This window comes from Stegodyphus dumicola, chromosome 11 (genome assembly GCF_044657685.1).
Source record: "Stegodyphus dumicola isolate Sdum_Otavi_A_Nest chromosome 11, ASM4465768v1".
NCBI lineage: Eukaryota > Metazoa > Arthropoda > Arachnida > Araneae > Eresidae > Stegodyphus > Stegodyphus dumicola.
In genome coordinates this window covers 109,834,417-109,840,416 of record NC_140778.1, presented here as the reverse complement: position 1 = coordinate 109,840,416, position 6,000 = coordinate 109,834,417, and the positions used below count along the sequence as shown (strand labels likewise).

At 30.4% G+C, this 6,000-nt stretch overlaps 1 long non-coding RNA gene across 3 annotated transcripts in view; it reads left to right on the top strand.

Moving 5' to 3' along the window:
* The first annotated feature begins 3,381 nt into the window (after positions 1 to 3,381).
* Positions 3,382 to 6,000, top strand: part of LOC146994236 (uncharacterized) — a 41,269-nt gene continuing 38,650 nt past the window's right edge. For 2 of the 3 annotated variants that reach the window (XR_015044091.1, XR_015044090.1), the window contains exon 1: positions 3,393 to 3,895. This is a non-coding gene — a long non-coding RNA (uncharacterized LOC146994236). Of the gene's footprint in view, positions 3,896 to 6,000 lie in introns of all 3 variants that reach the window. The other variant, XR_015044089.1, reaches the window with a different exon arrangement.

Sequence of the window (6,000 nt, the reverse complement as noted above, 5' to 3'; positions counted from 1 at the left end):
ATGACAATAATAAATCAAATTTTAATGATTTTGAAATAAAACTCACAAATGAAAATGTAGATCATCCTGAATGTTTAAGGATAAACAAGAATGCATTGATAATTTGAAGAACAAAATAATATCCTCAGAAAATTGTATTAAATTGTATTAAAGTATCGAAAAATAGAGAAAAGAAAAATTTTAAAATGTTTGTTCAGCGACAAAGAAGGTGGACGACATCTAGACAGAAATTGGTATCAGAAATTAAAATCTCAAATAGCGAAATTTGGGGGGGGGGGAGCACAAATGGGAGAATTTGGAAAAATGTCTAAAGTCTATTTTTATAAATACGCAGATTAATGCATTACTGAAAAAGAAAAAAATCAGGTGGACTAGTGAAAATATTTCACGTTGCATTGTCATAAGAGCTCTTGTCATCTTAAAGCTATGATTTTTGGAAAGAAAAAAAATTAAGAAAAAAAAAAAAAAAAAAAATTGGAATAACTTTACCTAGTATTATCAAATTAAAGAAATGGTGTTTATTTTATTTTTTATAGTGTTTTCTAAATTTTAGTGTAGTCCAAGAATTCAAAGTAATGTTCTTACTCTAAAGAAGGAAAGATGCGAATATTTGTATTCTGTAGAAAAAATATGCGTTCTCAGTTTCGACGAAATGCATATAGATTGAAAACTCTGCTATGACTCTAAACTGGACTAAGTTGGTTCCTTTCAAAATGTGCAGTTTGTTTTAATCAGAAGTCTCATTTCGCGCTCTGCCTCAAATTACTGAGAAACCGCGTTTTAGATAGAGGATTTGTTTTAGAAGATGTAACTGCTTTAAATTTTGATATTATTAAAGAGGTTTTAAATAGAGATTGAGAAGAAATCAAATTGTGTCACAAACTAAAACCAAATTATTTAATGGTCAAGGAAAACGAGAAACAAAAAGTCGCTCCAGAGAAAACATTATTTTCAAAAAGTACCGCAAAAGGTATACTCTACCCCACAGGAAATCAGAAAGCATCTGACTTCTATGAGTTAATCGATAATATCTTCGGTATTATGAATAGTACTAAAATAGTACCAACGAGAATAACAAGTATTTAACAAACTAATTTTGTTAAGTACTTGTTAAAGTTATTCTTATGTATCCTTTGTAACTAATTATTGATTAGATTTTGTGCTAGATTAGCATTCTAGATAAAATATAATAGTATAAAACATCAAAGTAATTGGCATAAAAAGACCTGCTTCATTTACTCACACTTTTGAAAAATTAAATAACTGTTTTAGGTACTCTGAATAAAGCTATTTTGTGAAAATTAAGGTAACAATCTTATATACATATATTTAATTGTAATATAGATATAAGTATAAATTACAAAATTATTTAAAAAATATCTATTATATTGAATCGGAAGAGAATTATAACAATGTAAAATTTACAATTAGGCAAAAAATCAAACGTAGGTTAGCAGAAATGTTGCCATATATGTCATATATGTTTAAATGTCAATGTAAAGTTGTTTTTTGAGTAAATTTAAATAGCTGCTATTATAGTTATCTTAGAAGCAGTATAAAAATTCTCTCAGTTAGCATGCAAATAAAGAAATGATTAGAAATAAACGTGCATTAAATAAAAAAACTTGCAAATAAAAATTAAAAAAAAAAAAAAAAAAAAAAAAAAAAACCTCGGAACTTAACGTTAAAAGAGTAGCACATTTTATCTATTATTTTAAAATTGAGTAAGCATTATTAAATTTTTTAATGGTTCAGTCTAAAATGCATAAAGCAGTAACATTGCCTCTTCCAAATTATAGCTATCTTTCACACACAGCTCATTTTAAACGCTGGTTCAAAAACGCTAATTTCCAAGCTGTGAATTATATTGGCGCGCTGAGTGTCATCATGGCTACGTCATCACTTCTCACTTTCTGCTTCAGGGGGAAAAGCTCTATGAGCTAAAAGAGATTCCAGAGCTGCATGAATGACGCGTTTCGCAGCATTCCTCTCTTCATCGGTTAATTGAGTATTCTGCAATAACTCTGATGCAATGCTCTAAAGACACAGATTCTGGGGTGTTACTGTTTAGTTTAACGCTGTTACTAGAGTACATGCTACAAGCACTTCACCTTTCTTAAGTACTCTCGCCTTGTCAGTTATACTAGCAACTCTTATCGGGATAATGGTCTTCGATAGGTAGACGAGTGCGGAGGCTACTAGTACTCATTTCGGGCTGTTACAGTTCTTGGTTCATGACGCCGTCTCGTAAATTTCTATTTTCGGCTATGGATCCAGGAAGGAAAAAACTATTGTGATATCGCAGCAAAGGCTGCGACCAACTACCTTAATTGTTCATCCATCGCTCTTGTCGCTGGCATTCTACCGCACTTCTGACACCCACAAGTTTTGTGTGCGTACGGGTTCGTAATAGATTGAATGCACAAGTCCGATAAAAGATGAATGAAATTTATTCTTATCAAAAAAATATAACAAAACGCTGCAATTTTTCTCAGAGATATTCGTAAGTGTTCGCAATATCACGCAATGTAATCAGTAGTTATATTTCAAACTACTAAAAACGTTAAAATACAACGCAATGCAAAATGTTATCGAAAGCGAAAGTTAATTCATAGATATCAGTTCATGCGGAACTAACTAATTAAATCACAATAAAAATAACTAAGCAATTAACTAAACAACTGAGCTGAGATGTTCACTCTTTGGCTTTTTATAGCTTTCAATCGGTCGCGAGAAATTTCTAGTAATTTCTGCTTCTCGAGATTTCTGGAAAGTAATAAAAGGATGTAATTACGGTTACAGCTAACATAGTGGGCAATTACATTTATTCAGTTTCAATACAAATTGCCGAGATGGCCATTTATTCAATTCTATTTTTTCAGTGTTAAATGTACCTGTTTACCTGTATTTTTACTATTTTTACTTTTCCAACATGCTTTGCATGGGGAATACAGCAATTTTAATTATCATTCTACTAAAATTATCTATCTAAATAGAAAATTCGTAATAATATATAGTGTTTTCTGTTAGTTACAGTGATGGTATAAATTTTTCCCAACATTTACCGCAGTTCCTAGCGGGGGTGCTGTGCGTTAAAGTACTCTCGCGATACAATTCCCAAATGTTTTGAGCTCATTGTACGTACTTGTTATATGTAAGTACTTTTGCTGCAGTTTGTCATATGTAAGTACTTAGTGAATATGAAATAAAAGTTTTATTAATCATTGAGCACTTTTGGGGGGAGCGGCAATGTTAGGAAAGTACACTGGCAGTCAATGACCTAGGAAGGGCCCTGTTATCAGTAAGGTAAAAAATAACAAATATAAATTTACTACTTTCTCAAAATATGTAAACAAACTCGAAACCGTACAACAGAATATTATCCGTACCATGGAAACCCTCTGATTTCCATCAGCTGTAACCTAAAGATAATGCAGTTTGAGATTAGGGAACCGGTTGACTGTGGCATAAAGGAGCACAACAAAGAACGTACTTGGAATATTTCTGCGTAAGACAAAAGGGTTGGTTTTATGAACAAACAAGCAAAGGAACTCCATCATTAGAATCAGTTTACTTCAAAAGAATTCAAGATTTTATCACTTTCTCGAGAGGTCTTTCTTTTTTTATCGGATTTTTTATTCCACAGCTATAATTTAGTTGATGTTTAAACCATTTTCGCTTTGGAATATCCACACAATGAAAATATAAATGCATTTCTTGCGCTAGCTCTAAAACTGTTCTATGACAGTACTGTAAAAGATGTACTATTTCAGTTTGCAGTTCTTTGCATTAATATTCTCCTCTTGTGCTTTTACCGTTGTCCAAAAAGATGGCAGTCGTCAAACTTTTGAAATCCAACCTCATGATGTTCTGAAAGATGACTTCCATTATGCAAGTAAGCTTTAACACCACTTTCGTGTTTTGCTATTCTAGACAACATCAGAAATTCGCCAGTCTCTCGTCAGACCATCTCGCTAACCTGAAAATTTTACATTTCTTTGTATTCATTCATTTTAATGAATAAAAAGTAACATTGTTAGATGCTGCAATTAATCAAAATACTAGTTTAAATGTTCACTTTAGTATTTTACTTATTAAGTAGAAAGCTAATTATATGCCCATTGCATAATATTTCAAATATGCGAATTTAAATTTGAGCATAACTTACCACGTTTTCCTTTTTTTGTTCTACTGAACAAATAAGATAATTTTTCTTTAATAACATATTTTAACTGCTTCTCTAAATTAACTTACTCCTAACGTTATTTGAGAATTTTTGTATATTTTATATAACTTTCTGATTAACTAAGAACAGTTTTATGCAAAAGTTTTGATTATAGTTTCAGTGCTGTATTATGCAAGAATTTAAGAAATCCTATAATTAGATCTGTACATTTTAACGTCGCTGAATATTTTATTACGCTTCCTGTCAAAATTTTTAAAAATGCAAACATTTGCTTAAGTTTTTATAATTAAGAGCAATTTTATTCAAATGTTATGGTTAGGTTTTTATTGCCGCATTCAGCAAAATTTAACAAATCTTATAATCAGATTTGCATTTTTTAACGACGTGTATTTTAATACTATGTTTTTCAACGTTTTCTTTAATGCAACAATATTATCCAGAAGACTATGTTATTAACATAACGAAGAAAATGTTACTATTCTCCTTATATGAAGCTTGAACCGTGGAAAAAAAGTAGTTTAATAGTTATTTACAGTTAAATGTTTCAAATTATTAATTTTTATTTTATATATTACCTAACTGACTGACCCTTTAAAATGCTTATTAATAAAAAAAACTAGTTTATTCGTTTGATTTACTTATTATATTATCGTTTAAATGTTCACTACTCAGACTCAGAGCTGGGACAAGGGCGAGGCAAGTGCTGCACTTGCCTCAGGTGCATCACTAGAAGGGGCGCCAAATTGGCAATATGAAATCGAAAATTATTTTTAATAATGTTTTTAAATTTTTCGGTTATTATTAGGGGAAATAAGCTTCGGGAACTTTAAATTAATAAAATAATAGGCAGAATTGCAAGAAAAACCTGCAAATTGTGCATTTCCGTGTTATTTCTTATTTATCAAAAAATAATTTTTGAACATTTTCATTTGAAAGTTATAAATAATTGATTATATTATTTTTCTGAATTTATAAAGCTACGATTAAAAATACTTTAAGAATTATGGTATAATTACGTTATAAGAATTATATTTTGATTTATATACATATATATATAGGAGCGCGCATTTACCTTTTTGCCCTCGAGTGAAAAAATATGGTTGATCTTTACATTATGGTAACTTGGCGTTTTTTTGGCGAAAATTTGGCGACCAACTCTCCTACAGCAACCCTCTATTTGTTTTTTCCCGGCGCCATTTTGTCTTCACGAAGTAAAGACATGTTTCTTTTCTTTTTATCTACTGAACACTTCTTGCAACAATCTACTAGCCGAATTACACTTATGCTAGAAATTTTATCTAACAAAACTGCTTAATCATGACAAATATTCTCTGCAAAATTGGGAAAAAGTGCACAATACCATACTCCTTACGCGTTTTTCAAAATAACACATACACATAAACCATGTACACGCCGACTTTTTTTACTTAAAGAAACATCCCAGAATTACACAAAAATGGCATTGCGCACACTATATCCATGAACACTGCTTTTTTCTCATAAATTAGAAAAATTTCACGAAAATTAAACCCGGTAAAAAGAACATGTATGAAATTACCTGATCGCGAAAAAGTTTATACCCTTTCCAAATATGAACATTTCCCCGTATAAAATAAATAAAATACCCAAAAACTTTTACCTCTACATTATCTATTATATTACAAACGTCACTAACTAATTTATACCGCAAACATTATAAATACTTAGTGTCAAATATTTAAATTATTTCCATGCACGTTTACGCAAATTACTTTACTTCCACCTTACATTTAGAACAATGCATAAAAATAATATCCTCAAATAATTAAAAATAC